Consider the following 16,456-nt stretch of genomic DNA (forward strand, 5'->3'; position numbering starts at 1 on the left):
TGTTAAGTGTGTGTCAGTTCAAAACTTTGGTAAGTGAATGAGGAACTTGCAAACCAAAAAAAAAAAAAAAAAAAAAACGATTCAGCTGGTTTCAACTTGCATATTTAGCTCCTCTCTCCTTTCCCCGTCTGGACTACAGTGCGTATTCTCCTCTTTTTTTTACCATTTTGTCTTCATTATGTTGGGTTCAAACCCACAGTACTTATTGCTTTCTATCATTTTATGTATTTCTTCCTATTTTTATATTACCTTTGCATATTTTATTTCCATTTGAATTGTTATTGTTGCAATCCTGAAATGTTTTGTTCTTGTTTCGACCATGTAAAGCACTTTGTGACTTTGTTTTGAAAAGTGCTGTATAAATCATGTTTATTCATTGTTATTATGAGGCTATTACTTTGTCAAGACTTTAAATTAGCAGCTTTGAGACATGTGGTAAATGAAGACTAGACTAAACTAAACGATAATGATAAAAATCAATTACAAACTATAGTTTAAGAAATAATAATCTCCTCTTACTTGCAACCGTATGGTGGACTTTTAGACAGTATGACAGCCTGTAACAAAACAAGACAAAGTTTAGTGGGTTATGACCAAATGATGAGCTGTAATGAGAAAACACAGAGAGGACGTGAACTACAGTTCTAGGGTGTATGTTTGTGATGACGCAGCTATCTGTGTGTGTGAACATCATAACATCATAACCTCATCTCCTCATCTCCTCAGCCAGTCAGACAGCTCACACACAGTCTGGCGGAAAGAAGCGTCAGTGATTTCTTCAGCTCTGTGCGCAGACAGCTGCTCCGCCGCTGACGGTACTCTACGGACATGTCGTAAGAGCCGTTGGTGAATGCCTGGCCTCTCGTGCGTTGACGTAACCAGACGGAGGTTTTCTCTTTTTTTGGGTAGCGCGCGGAGAGGAGATGCACACGGCACTAGCGTGAGGTAACTATATAAAACCCCATTTGTTGTCATTCACTCCCACAACATGGACCCGGGCAGCGTTCACCACACCGTGTTCATGTTATTAACCACTAGTGTGAACATGTGTGACGGACTCTCACACAGCAGCATGTTAGCGCTGCTCTCTTTGGAGGCTGCGGGCTGTTTCCTGAGAGTCTCTGCTAGCTAACGTTAGCTGGCTGAATGTTGCCTTCCTGTTCAGGCTAGCATTAGCATTAGCGTTAGCATTAGCCTGGACAAGAAGGGGCGACTCTAACACAACAACCGGGCTCTAACTCCTACCGGTCCTCCGGCAGCTCACCGGGGCTCGGTACGGATAGTGGAGACTAGTTGTGTGCTGGTGATAGAATCATGTGGTCAGTTTAAAGGCTGCTGTGTTGTAGGCACGTTTCAATGACGAGGGAGAGCTGCTCTGTGTTGCATTATGCGGACCACGTGTAGTGATGAAGCCCCCTCCGTAGTTAACTGATGGCTGCTATCAGACTGCTGGGCTTCAGTAACAGTGTGACTTCACTACTGTTACAGCGTGACTTCACTACTGTTACAGCGTGACTTCACCAGTGTTACAGCGTGACTTCACTAGTGTTACAGCGTGACTTCACCAGTGTTACAGCAAGACTTCACTAGTGTTACAGCAAGACTTCACTAGTGTTACAGCGTGACTTCACTAGTGTTACAGCAAGACTTCACTAGTGTTACAGCAAGACTTCACTACTGTTACAGCGTGACTTCACCAGTGTTACAGCGTGACTTCACTAGTGTTACAGCAATACTTCACTAGTGTTACAGCGTGACTTCACCAGTGTTACAGTGTGACTTCACCAGTGTTACAGCAAGACTTCACTAGTGTTACAGTGTGACTTCACCAGTGTTACAGCAAGACTTCACTAGTGTTACAGCAAGACTTCACTAGTGTTACAGCAAGACTTCACTAGTGTTACAGCGTGACTTCACTAGTGTTACAGCAATACTTCACTAGTGTTACAGCAATACTTCACTAGTGTTACAGTGTGACTTCACCAGTGTTACAGTGTGACTTCACCAGTGTTACAGCAAGACTTCACTAGTGTTACAGCAAGACTTCACTAGTGTTACAGCAAGACTTCACTAGTGTTACAGCGTGACTTCACTAGTGTTACAGCAATACTTCACTAGTGTTACAGCAATACTTCACTAGTGTTACAGCGTGACTTCACCAGTGTTACAGCAAGACTTCACTAGTGTTACAGCGTGACTTCACCAGTGTTACAGCAAGACTTCACTAGTGTTACAGCGTGACTTCACTAGTGTTACAGCAATACTTCACTAGTGTTACAGCGTGACTTCACCAGTGTTACAGTGTGACTTCACCAGTGTTACAGCAAGACTTCACTAGTGTTACAGCAAGACTTCACTAGTGTTACAGCAAGACTTCACTAGTGTTACAGCGTGACTTCACTAGTGTTACAGCAATACTTCACTAGTGTTACAGCAATACTTCACTAGTGTTACAGTGTGACTTCACCAGTGTTACAGTGTGACTTCACCAGTGTTACAGCAAGACTTCACTAGTGTTACAGCAAGACTTCACTAGTGTTACAGCAAGACTTCACTAGTGTTACAGCGTGACTTCACTAGTGTTACAGCAATACTTCACTAGTGTTACAGCAATACTTCACTAGTGTTACAGCGTGACTTCACCAGTGTTACAGCAAGACTTCACTAGTGTTACAGCGTGACTTCACCAGTGTTACAGCAAGACTTCACTAGTGTTACAGCGTGACTTCACTAGTGTTACAGCAATACTTCACTAGTGTTACAGCGTGACTTCACCAGTGTTACAGCAAGACTTCACTAGTGTTACAGCGTGACTTCACTAGTGTTACAGCAATACTTCACTAGTGTTACAGCGTGACTTCACCAGTGTTACAGCAAGACTTCACTAGTGTTACAGCAAGACTTCACTAGTGTTACAGCAAGACTTCACCAGTGTTACAGCGTGACTTCACTAGTGTTACAGCAATACTTCACTAGTGTTACAGCGTGACTTCACCAGTGTTACAGCAAGACTTCACCAGTGTTACAGCGTGACTTCACTAGTGTTGCAGCAAGACTTCACTAGTGTTACAGCAAGGCAAACTTATGCAGCTTTTGAATAGCATTTTTTTTTTTTTTGCATCTTCACCCATCCTAATGGGCGGACACATGCGTAGTGACTGCTTTTTGGTCATATGCAAATTTGACATTTAAGTCTTATTGTCCCTCCTGATAAATATTCAATGTGTATATTGTAACATAGTATAAACAATTCAATGCTGAAGAGCTTAATGTAGAGTCCATATGAGAACACGTGTGCTGAGAGGTATAAAGTAGCACTAGTGTACTGATGATAGTATTGAACATGTAACCAATAACAGCTTTTACCTGCATTTATTGGCACAACTGCTATAAATAGGCTATATATCAACATTGTAGCATTCATACAGAAATGTAGCCAAAACATGCATGTTGTAAAATGTGCATTTCTTTAATTCCACACAGTCACATTGCATCCTTATAAACCAGTCCATTCAACTTAGACAGTTCCACTGCAATATTAACATGTCTGTAGGTTGACATTTTATAAACTTGTTAAGGATGTGATCAGTGATCTGTTTGTTTTTAAGGGCAATTACACAACTTCTATCCTCTGAAATATCCTCATATCATCCTAGATGATTTTCATCAACTGTCAGAATTGTGAAAATTATGTGCAGACATGCAACAAGTTGTATGTAATTCCCCTGTCTACAGTATATAGATAGTGGCTTAAACAGGGCAGGTGATTCATTAAATCACACTGCAGTTATATACAGTAAATGTCACCATATACAGTACAAGCTCCTGGTACTGAATTCGGCTACATTTGAGTTTTGCTCAAAATATGCAAAAGCTTTATTTTGGCCTGGCCTAGTAGTGATGGGATGGACAAAGCAGTTCATTTTCAGTGTACTGAATAACTAGAATTAGTTCAGTAAAACGATTTGTTCACCGAATTGTTCAGTGAAGAGAAGTTAGTTGGATAAAGATACTGTTAGCAAATAAAAGGTGTATGCAACTATAATAATATTTTTTTATTATACTGAAATGAAAACAAGAAATTCTAAAAGTAGGAAATATAAATTACAGCGCAAATAAAAACAATAGCGAAAGAAAATATAGATTACAACTGTAGTGCAAAAACAAATATTAAATCAAGGGCGTATCTGACAATATTTAATACAAATAGATAAGCTTAACAATACTGTACAGTTAAAAAAAAGTATCAAGAAGAAAATATAAACTTAATTTGCAATCAAAAACAAAATAAATAGCCTAACTGCAGTGCAAAACAAATATTAAATCAAGACCATAACACAATATATAATACAAATATAAAATATTAATACTGTACATTTAAAAATAACTGAACTGAGAAATGAATGAATTGTTTCAGCAAGTGGCTCAGTTCAGTTCGTTCACCCAAAAGATTTGTTCTTTTGAATGAATCGGTCGCGAAGGACCCATCACTGGCCTAGGTAAGGTAATAGATTGCTCCCCTCAGTTAACAAGCTGTATCTAATATATAATTCCAATATGCATATCAGTTATGGAAGAGGTAATCAAAACATCATACAACTAACAGAACTCCAAAATTACAGGTGCAATGGTTAAAGATAAAATCAACCATTATTATTTAATAAAGGAAGGAGAGCAGACTTTTATCTGTTGTTGAAGCCAATGTAAATGTTCAGTGTGGAGCCTCCTGGTATTAACTGTTCTCTCTCGTTAACCCCAGTTAAATAAAGAAGACAAAGGAAATGTTAGGCCCTCAGGATTAGAGAAGGTTTGGTCGGATATAACAAGATTAGCTTCAGTGTTGACGCGTCAATTCTCTTTAGCAATTGAAATTGACTTATTACTCGGCTTTGTTGAACACTTGATTCTGATTGGTCCATGTAGGCGTTCGACGGTCTGTTATTTCTTTATAGCAGACCTATATGGGTGCAGTTCTGATGTCGGACTCTGTCAGACCGTGTTTGTGTCAAATTATTGATTTTTTAAGTAAGCAGCCGTGTAATAACCGGGATAATATACAGCTATCGGGTCATTGTTGTGAAATAAACCCCTTCAGGGCGATGCCAGACCTCCTGTCGAGGTGTATTCGACAGCAATGACCGGCTTGCTGTACATTATCCTTTACTTGTGCCATGTATGTCATCTGTGCCTCCATGTGCTCAAAGTGGATGAATAATGCAGGTCTCATATACTGTTGAAGATAACACCTTAATTATATTTTGAGTACTGTACTGTAGTTCTCATTTAACACACATGATGTGGTACCAGGAGCTCAGTTATTGGCATCAACAGGGTTGTTGTTTTTTTTGTCAGATTTAACAAAGCTCCTCCAGAGCCACAGAAGACATTATACAACTGTTTCCACAGGCTGAGAAGTAGGCAACATGACTAGCAAAGTGGCTTGTTGAGCTACATTATCAAGCTTTATGATTGCAGCTTGCAGCTTGAAAGTATAGCTTGAGGATATTATACACAGACTTCCATTGTGTCATTGTGCATTTTAAGACTCTTACAGTGCTGCATGAATAAGTGTTGCCTGTGCAATGTAATAAACAGTCTCCAAAGTTCGTAAGATTTACATCAAGTACAGTTGTATGATTGAGATGCAGTAGGGCAGTGCTGGAAAAGAGAATCGAGGCTCAGCAAACCCTTACGGATGGGACCTCATGAGTTTATCTGTTCTGTATATGACAATGCAACCATCTTTGTCTTTCATATTGAATACGCTCACTGTCTTGAACGCGGCTATTGAAATTGTGTTTTGGTCTCGGCTTTGCCTGCTAAACATCTAAAGTAGGCTTAATGTCTAACCCAGGCTTGTGTTCTGTTTCCAAATTGTTTTGTTGCTTATTTTTGGATTACACCGGGATATAAAGAAAGTAGACACAATGAACAAAGGATTGCAGCGGTCATGTCCTGACTTGGAGTTTTTGTTCAAGCTGTATGCAGTCCAGGGTCCCTTGACTTTTCTGTTGTTTCAGATCCACTGAGGACAAAGCGACAATAGAAGGGCATTATACTGAGCCATACTGATGCTGAAATCAACCCCAAAATCCAAGAATGACCTCCCAACCACTCGAGTAATCAAGCAAACACGAAATTACCCTAACGTTTGGGTGATGTTTTTTGATTATGGCTGAATATTTTTTCAAGTCTCTATTGTTTACCAATATGCCGCTGTAAGATTTCTACTGCAATATAATTAGCTCAAATGGCCTTTTGTCTGCTGATTAGGGCTGACCCGAATGCTTCGAAGCTTCGACCGTTGCCATGGTATTGGATCTACAAATCTCTATTCGAATGCTTCGTTTTAAATCTGTATAAAAAAATTTATATACGAGTATGTAATAATAATGTATAAATCCCAAAATAGCCCCTGAAATAAGGAATAATTCCACAACATTTTTCATTATTAATATTTAACATTAATTATTAAGTTATTCTCAGATGGATATCTCTGTTTGTTGTACAGTATGTAGAGGTGCATGAGTGTACAGTAATGCGGCACTGCTGCTGTGGGAAAAAAAATTGCCCTTAAAAGACAACATTTCTAAGCACTGGAGGTTGTTAAACTTTATTTTAAAATTTACCTATGGCTGAACAATTAATCAAATATTAATCGCAATCATGATTTTGGCTTCCCAAAATTGAATAACTAAAATGTGTGCTCCGCTCATAGAAAACTCTGCTGCATAAATGAAGCACTTCCTAAGTGAACAGCTAGAGATGCACTGTCAATCAGCAGCCGATTGAAGCTGGCCGGTTTTCAGCAGTGTCACATATCTGAGTTTTTGCCAGTTGCACACAGATGTGCAGCCGCCACATGATGGTTTCACAGCGGCACAGTCAGTAACGTCGCATAGACACACACAGCATGTCGTCGGTGTGGAAGTTCTTCAGCGTGATTGAAGACGACATAAAGCTGCAATTTGTCACAACTGCAAGTCCAAAATACGCCGTGGATGAACAAATTCAAAAACATTTGGAACAACTAACTTAATCAGACACTTATTATATTGTAATTTGTTTCCATGATGCTGCTCAGAGTGATCACAGTGACCGGCTCGTCTGCTGACAGCACGGAGCTACACAGCTCTGTTAACGGAGGTTCCATGAGTTACATTATGATGCGTTCAAGCTCTCTATTGGGCGATGGTAAATTATAACGCTATCATGCTTTCCAATGTAATCTTGTAAAATGTAGTTTTTGACAAGAAACTTGAATAAATCCAGTTGTGTGAAGCAGATGTTTTCACAGCATTATAAAATAGATATTAAAGAGAGAAAGACCTGTTTAACTTCCTAACACTACCTCTAAGCAGCTTAAAATATGTAATTAAAACTACTAATACCAAGATTTTTTTTAATCAAAGCAAATATTTAAATGAAAATACAATCATTTATTTCCTAATCATTTGAAATGTGTGTTTTTATGCAAATAGATCACACTATAGATGACGATAACAAAGTAAAAGGACACCATTTAGAGTTTTTGACGGTTAGAATGTAGCACAACATGGAAGTGAAAGCAGCGTTCTGTTTATTTAAAGGGACTGTTTGTAACTTTTTAAGCATATAAATGTACTGGGTCGGGACACATGCGCGCGCTCGGGTGTGTGCGCGCGCGGCGTCCCGCTCCTCTGCCTGCTTGCCTTCACTCAGACAGCATGCGGGTTCTCGCTCCACCTCTAGACGTGAACGGGCGCTCACTACACACTGCAGAAGAGTTAGTTTAGCTCTGACTATATCTAGTGAATGTGGACGTTTGTGCAGAAATAAATGCTGCAGCTTCACCAGACAAACAGAGGTTTTCCGTGTCTTGTGAAGTGACGGGACTCTGCAGAGAGAAACCTTGTCGTCTCGTTACCGACCGGGTGCCGGTGTCTCCCTGTTCACTCCGGCTGCGGGCGGAGGGAGACGAGTTTCTCACTGCGGAGCACCACTGCCTCAGCCTGCGCTGAGGCAGGAGAAGCAAACACAGTATCAGCATTGATTCATGGAGAGACCTTCGTCTGGTCAGCTAACATTACTGCCAAGCAGCTGAACTATAGAGTGATATTGTGCTTTTAGCTGACGTGTGTCGCCTCACTGTTTTGAGCGATGCTCGTTCATGTCTATGTAGAGCGAGCAAGCACGAGCCAAACGCTGACTTTTGCTGATTTCACGGCCACAGGTGTCGCTGTTAAGAAGCATTTCTGAAAGTTACAAACAGTCCCTTTAAATGTGAAATTGCAATTAAAAAATTTCCCTAAAATCTATGATCGTGATAAATAATCGTGATCTCAGTACTGATCAGTATAATCGTGATTATTGTTTTGGCCATAATCATACAGCCCTAAATTCAACCCGACCTCGATTACAGTACAAACACTCGGTGAAAGTCACTGTTGCTGCCAGCGGCAGGTTTCTTATAAGAATTGTGTAAACATGGGCCTGGCGGGTCAGGTTTGCTTTAGTGCTCACAGTGTTTACAATCTGCTGCAAATGTAACACCATTCCCACACTCCTGCTGTTTATGATGCAGGCTTTTATGGTAACGTGGCATTTTTGAGTCACGCTAACTAACATTTGTTAACCAATACATCCATTCTAACTTCAGGCAGACTCTTGCTGAAGATTTTAGCTTGTGCACGTCTATATTAGGCATCAGTTTAGTTTACAAATGTATCGTTCTCATAACCTAGACAGAGCCCATACCTCTGTACTGTATGTACCAGATCGGTACTGACTTTGGGTGCATGAGCTTAAAATGTTTCTGCAAACTTAGCAAGGGGGTTTTTACATACACTATTTTAATAAACAACACTGTGGTGGCATTTTGATATATTTTACACATTTCAAGTTGCTGATTTACATCAAGGCAAAATACTAAAATGGTCATACTGTCCTACCAATAGGTCACTTATAGCCACACACACACACACACACACACACACACACACACCCACCCACCATGAGTAGCTGGTTAGTCAGGTGGTTGATCCCAGACACAGCTCCCTGACTGCTCAAACATGGCAGACACACACACACACACATTCCCTCCCGGTGCCTCCCCTCCTCCCTGTGCAAATTAGTTAAGTCAACTGGACTGAAAAGCCTCAAAACATCCAACCTGTTACTTAGGTTAGTGCTGGCGTGAACATTTTAGTATTGGCGTGGCGTGAACCCCTGTCCCTTTTGGCTTATTTGTGACTAGGTAAGCATCACTCTCACTGTTTTGCCAAGGTGTTATTTCTTTGATATCTGCACAGTGTACTCCTCAGCTGATTGTTCTGTTTACTTGTCTGTGTCTAGTCTAGCCCTGCGGTCTAAGAGACTCTTTTACATTATGATGACGATGAACATGCTTCCAGGCCACAGAGCATCAGCCATGCACCTGCTCCTCGCCACAGTTATCACTCGCTGTTTTTACGTTGCAGCTCCTTGATTCCACCCGAGGAATTCAGAACTATACACAGCATCTTCCATCAGCGGCACTGTCTAAACGATTCAGTGGCTTCAAAGCCTACAAAACCTGAATTTGATGCAATATTTGTTTTCGTGTAAGAGTCTAGGAAGCAGGGTATTTGCTGAACGATAGGGTGTGCCTTGTTTTCAGAGGAGCTGAACTTGGAAAGGTTGGACTTTCATGGGTCTCTTCATATTTTGTTGATGACAAGTACTTTGGGATCAACACACACTGAAACACATGTGTCTTCTTGACTTACCACCTGTGCTGAGTCTGCTATGATGAATGCTGTGATTAGGCTTTCTACATGTGAATATGCCCGGTACTTGAGTCAGGAGTTTTGCAGGAGACCTACCGCACAGCTCATGACAAATTCCACAGAATTGCTACTCTTGATCAAAGGATTGCTGGTTTGACGTGTCAAAATGACTACCTTGATCACTGTTAGGTGTTTTGCAGCAGTAGTGGGTGGTTGTCCATGCAATTACAAAAGCACCATGTCTGTAAACATGAGGTATATACTTGCTTGTGCTTCTTGTGGACAGTTGAGTTAAGCTGTAATGATTTCAAAGTCTGTCTGCCGGTGTTGGTAACGTCTCACTGGGCAGCCTCACCACTGTTGGATGAGTGCTTAGGAAACACTGATGGGTAAGCTGAAAACAGTTGACAATCTCTTATTTCTCAAGTTGTCTTTGTTGACTATCAGCAGAGATATATCACTGGAACTGAGGTGTCTCATCTGTCTCTTACTTTCCTGAATTTCATGATACAACAGCAGCCTGTGGTCCTCTAAGGGCCCTTTCATGCCTACCTTGTTTAGTTCAGACTTTCAGTCTTTTATGATCCAAACCAAAATTACAGGTGTGAAAGCTCCCCCGGACCTCAGTCCGGACCAAACAGCCGAATCTTGGTCGGACAAAAAGAGGGGGTCTCTCTCCAGATCAAATTGAACCCAGTGGGCAACCTCCGGGTTTGAAAAGTGAAGCCAATGCGGAGGTTCCTGAAACCCTCATTCTTTCTATTGGCCATCAGGGGCGACTCCTCTGGTTTCTAAAAGAAGTCTGATTGTATAGAAGTCTATGAGTAAATGATCCTACTTCTCTCTTGATTTATTACCTCAGTAAACATTGTCAACATGAGTTTATGGTCTCAATCGCTAGTTCAAGTCTTCTTCAATACAGCATGATGTTCATTTAGTAAATTTACACGATACACAATAAAGCACGGTAGCTTTAGCGCTACCTTGTGATTGACAGGTGGCTACCACGGGCTGGTCTGGGAGTTGCCTAAAGATGTCTTATTAAGCGTTCGGTTGTACTTAGCTCCACCCTCTCGTGTCACTTCTGGTTGCAAAAAAACAAGATGGTGACGGCCAAAATGCCTAACTCGAGGCTTCAAAACGACAGTCCACAAACCAATGAGAGACATCATGGTGACTACATCCACTTCTTATATTCAGTCTATAATTGAACCATGGTTCCGTTTGTTTCTAGTGTGAAATTAATTTTTGGATGGATCAGACTTTCGGACCAATTACAGGAAGTTCCGGCAGGCCGGCATCATGTTATAAGAGCAGCGTAGCTCCTTTAAGGACTATCTCGGTGTGTCTCCTAGTCTAGTGTGTGCGTAGCGAGTGTGTGGTTGAGAGAGAGTGAGATGGTGGAAGCGCTGAGAGCAGACAGGTGTCTCTATCACTGGCATTACACACGAGTCTTCCCTGGCATCAGGTTGAGCTGGATATACTGGATCTACTTCATGTTAATGGCATGTGCATCATTACAATGAAGAGGACACCCGGCACACTGCCAGAGGTAAAAATAGCCCCAGTTTGAAGCTATTCAATGTGAAGACAAAAACTAACCGGATCAAATACAGTATATACACTGTAATAAAAACGCAACACTTGGTTCGGACCTTAGTTCGGACTTTCATGTGTGAAAAGGCCCAAAGATTCCCACAGACCATCTGCTCTGAGTTAAGTCCATGTGGCAGCTGACATCTGCCCTCTCTTCGGCTCCTCAGGACGATTAAGAAACCCTCCACTCATGTTTGTAGATCTATTTTTTGTCATCAGACTCGAGATCAAATTGTGTCCTTACTCCCCACTTAGTGCAGCTTTTGGTTGTATAGTTCCCTGGCTCCACAGTATGCAGATCCACACTGACACCTCATATGTAAAACACTATTGGACATAATACCAAATATTGTAAGAAACCATTAAAAGATATTGGCTGGTTATATTTTTCATAAAGCAGATATGTTCATCATTGGCTTTATTCATTTGAACGCAGGTTGACAGTGCATTGTGCGTTGTGTTTTGTAAGAAATATAAATATGAGATTAGGAACTTTTACTCAAAACATGTTTTGAATACCAGAGATTTGTATCCTTCTTTCCTGTTTCCGTTTCCCTGCAAACACCGGCTCCATACTGACATGGGAAGGATGTGTGTGGTCATGTGAGAATCATATGAAACGGCTTAGGGGCCAAAGCCTTTTTTTTCTGAGAAATAAAAGGGTTCCTGTTGTCATCAACAACCTGGAAAAGAAAAACATATTTTTGAGGCATGGAGTAATGTATAGAAAAATGTTTCAGAAACAAAAACAAGATTTATTTTGTTTTTAGATTTGATTTAGTTTTGCAGCTGTTCCACTATACTTGATACATTGTTTTGACATAACACGTTCATGTTCATGTGGTAGCTGCAGCCTGACATTCAGATCAGCTGATTACTTCTTTAAGAGGTTCTTCTAATTTTTGTGTAAAAATAGACACTGCTTTATGTATCATTATGTACCATTAAGGTGTATTCTTTATTCACCGGCACTTTAAATCAAAAGGAATCGGGTTGTTTGTATACTACTCCAATACATTTATATTTCCATTGTAACCTTTTAGGCTTGCTTCAGCGTAGTGAAAACCACAAGCCAAATTGTTGTTACAATACAGTACTGTCTTTGAGTAAACCGTTTGTTCATTAATCACAAGAAATATTATTTATAAACCTCCCACATGCTGAATAATGGCCCTTTCAGACACAGCGTGGTTTGAGCTGGGCTCGACCAACCCGGTCTCACAGCAAGGCGCATAAATACAAGTACAAGCAGTGCAAGCCATTGGAAAGGATGGGTTCCAGGACGCAGTGTTGCTGTTGTCATGTTGTGTCTGAAAGGTCCATTGCCCTTACATTTGTTCATACATTCATACATTTGTTTCATATGTTAGGAACAATGTTTTCACACTCTGACAGTATAGCATGTATATTCTCATTCCGTGGTATTAAGTTATGCTTGCCATGAGTGAAATCCTTAAAAACAAAGCTGCTGTGTTCTTAAGGTTGCACCATTACATCCAGTGGAAATATATGAGGTAAATCACGCAACTTTTACCAGAAGCTGTAGTTTATATATAGTTTGAGGTGGAGATGACCACCTCTGTTAGATCAGGCACGCACATTGTATGTTTGCATCCCAGTACTTTATCTGAGCAACACTTTACAATGCCAGTTTTTTGTAAGTCAGAGTTTAAGTTCACCTTATTGCATGTCAAGTTGTCTGTTGTACTGTAAGGGCATTTTGAGAGTGCCGGGCAGACACAGGAATGTTTTTTCTCCACTGATTGCTGTTAGCCAATGAGAAGCCATTTGCACTGTTACCTTGATTGGTTATTGAATGCACCTGTTCGCCCACATACTGTCACGTTTGTCTTTTTTTTACTCCTCAGCCTGTCTCGTAAGTCCCAGTGCACTGGCCTCACAATTCTTTCTGACATATTTAATATCTTTGAAAAATGTGTGGTTTCCAATAGACCTTTTTCACAGCCGACATTTTGACTTGTCATAGTGGGAAAAGCACAGGTGTTACTGATAACATTAGCTGTGTATCTGCTCTATTCAAGTGTCCCAGTGAGCCAGGACAGTGTGAGCCAGTACGGACAATACCAGACCCCCGAAACTGAAGCAGCTAAATGGAATACAGCCATCATCAATTTCATTATTTACACCTGTGCTTTTTCTACTGTGACATGTCAAAATGTGTTCAATGAAAAATGTCTATTATGGCTTCCCTGATGAGTTCTATGAGGTCACACATATCTGAAAGGATGATTTAAAGCCCAGTAGAGGTAAAAAGGAAATTGGGCAGTTTGACCTATTTTAATGTTGTGAATACTGTCTGTGTGTGTAAAAGTAAGCTGACCAATCCTGTTTAAAATAGGACCGGGTATCTACGTATAGCAGCAGTAAAACTTCCAGCCCAAATTATGAAAAGACAAAGACACTTCCACAAATGTGAACAAAATGCTTAAATTTGGAATATACAGTTGGAGTATCATTTGTACATGAACAATTTCCATGTCCATAGACCACTGACGTCATGCCGGTCACTGTCAACTTTCAACTTAACTTTCTCAAGATACCGGTCTGCTTTTCAGTCAGTGTCACTGCTTTAGTGAGATTGTTATTCCATTTGGTTGGTGCATAACATAAGGGAGTTGTTATTACATAAAAAGTGACGGTGTATACTAGGGCTGCCCCCCTCTTAGCCGACTCATTGGTCGTTTTGGTCTTAGTAGACTAAGATTTCTTTAGTCAATTAGTACATTTTTGTATGTGTTGTCCATGCTGAATGACTTATTTCCAAGAAACTCATGAGCACATCTCTGGTAAACCCAAGATTTAAAGTAGAGTTGTTCCGATACCGATACCAGTATTGGAAATGCGTCCAATACTGCCCAAAATTTAGGATTGGGTATTGGCAAGCACGCCAGTCTATGCACTGATCCAATACCAGAAAAAAATGAACTTGTTTAAGTGCATATCAATTCTTCTTCGCTGCTCCAAAACAGTAGCCGCTCGTAAACCAGCCTTTAAGGCAAGTTCTCCCTTTAATAATGATAAACAAAGATGTGAATCCTCACATGCCGGCCTGTGAATGAGACAGCAGGTCATTCATTGACCAGGAGTCATTCTCAGACATGGTTGGATTATACACGTCGACTCCTCGCTTCTAAATTGATGGTTTGGGAGAGCACTTGAAGGCACCGTTGGCAGCAGCTGGTCCATAGCCTGACAATGCTGTCAGTTGTAAATGAAAATGAAGTATCAATGTAGACTGCACCAGTGGTGGAAAGTAACTAAGTACATTTACTCAAGTACTGTACTTAAGTACAATTTTGAGGTACTTATACTTTACTTGAGTATTTCCATGTTCTGATACTTTATACTTCTACTCCACTACATTTATTTGACAACTTAAGTCACTTTGCAGATTCAGATTAATAGTACAAAATATAATCAACAAAAAAATTATGATGTATTATTTTTAGGGTTGTCAATCGATTCAAATCTTTAAGTATTTTTTTTGTACCTTAAAGGGAGATTTGGGAAGGAAATTTGCTTAAATCATAAATTGGAAAACTGCAGCCCAACAAGCAACAACAGCTGTCAGTGTGTCAGTGTGCTGACTTGACTATGACTTGCCCCAAACTGCATGTGATTATCATAAAGTGGGCACATCTGTAAAGGGGAGACTCGTGGGTACCCATAGAACCCATTTACAGTCACATATCTTGAGGTCAGAGGTCAAGGGACCACTTTGAAAATGGCCATGACGGTTTTTCCTCGCGAAGATTTAGCGCAAGTTTGGCATTTAGCCTTCTTCCCGACAAGCCAGTATGCCATGGTTGGTACCAATGGATTCATTAGGTTTTCTAGTTTCATATGATGCTCTAGCTTTAAAACTGAGCCCGATACAACCGAAAAATCACAAGTTGCGTTAATGTGTTAAAGAGACGTTAAGTGGCGTTAAAATAAACGCGTTATTATCGCGTTAACTTTGACAGCCCTAATTATTATGGATAAAGACTTTATGCCTTGCTGAAATTCATTATCCGTCAGTATACAGTATAGTGAAACATTATCCCCATTTTTACCAGCTGCTACATTAAAGTGATGAACTCAATAATGCATCAGTAATTATTATACAATAAAATAATATATACTGTATTATTCTGAAATGGACCTGAACATTCTGCATAATGAGTACTTTTACTTTTAGTACCTTGAGTATAGTCTGATACTAATACCTGTCTACCTTTACTTAAGTAACTTTTAGAATGCAGGACTTTTACTTGTAACAGAGTATTTCTATACTCTTTCTGTGGTATTGCTAGTTTTACTTAAGTAAAAGATCTGAGTACTTCTTCCACCACTGGACTGCACTAATGCTTCTATTCTAACTGCGTCAGAAAACCTTTTGTCGTGTAAGTTGAGTATTTACTGGCTTGAAGTAACAATTTTGTCCGGATGATTCAGAATTAAAGTTGTCTGTGCTCTTTGATATTTTTCCAGAGTGCATGTTTCAGACGAGTTGGAAACCCGCCCTCATACAGTAACATCGGGATTGGGGGCCAAGCAGGAGGAAAGTTATTACGGTGAGTTACCATGTTATTGTATTTCAAATAGGGCTGTCAAAGTTAACGCCATAATAACGTGTTAACGCAAGTTCGTTTTAACGCCACTAATTTCTGTAACACATTAATGCAATTTGAGATTTTTAGATTGTAGCAGGCTCAGTTTTAAAACTAGAGTGAAGATACTGGTATCATTTGAAACTAGAAAACTGAAGGAATCAATTGGTACCAAACATGTTGGCTAAAAAACGCTCCAAACTTGCGCAAAATTTTGTCGAGGAAAAACTGGCATGGCCATATTCAAAGTGTTCCCTTGACCTCTGACCTCCAGATATGTGAATGTAAATTGGTTCTATGGGTACCCACGAGTCTTCCCTTTACAGACATGCCCACTTTATGATAATCACATGCAGTTTGGGGCAAGTCATAGTCAAGTCAGCACGCTGACACACTGACAGCTGTTGGTGCCTGTTGGGCTGCAGTTTGCCATGTTATGATTTGAGCATATTGTTTTATGCTAAATGCAGTACCTGTTGTTAGTTGATTTCCAATAATAAA

At 40.3% G+C, this 16,456-nt stretch overlaps 1 protein-coding gene across 2 annotated transcripts in view; it reads left to right on the forward strand.

The window, feature by feature from the left end:
- The first annotated feature begins 742 nt into the window (after positions 1-742).
- Positions 743-16,456, forward strand: part of slc39a10 (solute carrier family 39 member 10) — a 43,388-nt gene continuing 27,674 nt past the window's right edge. Inside the window, exons 1-2 of one of the 2 annotated variants that reach the window (XM_074658134.1) lie at positions 744-945; positions 15,837-15,919. The gene's annotated coding sequence lies outside the window, so the exon portion shown is untranslated. Of the gene's footprint in view, positions 946-15,836; positions 15,920-16,456 lie in introns of both variants that reach the window. The other variant, XM_074658135.1, reaches the window with a different exon arrangement.

The sequence above is a fragment of the Sebastes fasciatus genome, chromosome 14 (genome assembly GCF_043250625.1).
Source record: "Sebastes fasciatus isolate fSebFas1 chromosome 14, fSebFas1.pri, whole genome shotgun sequence".
Taxonomy (NCBI): Eukaryota; Metazoa; Chordata; class Actinopteri; order Perciformes; family Sebastidae; genus Sebastes; species Sebastes fasciatus.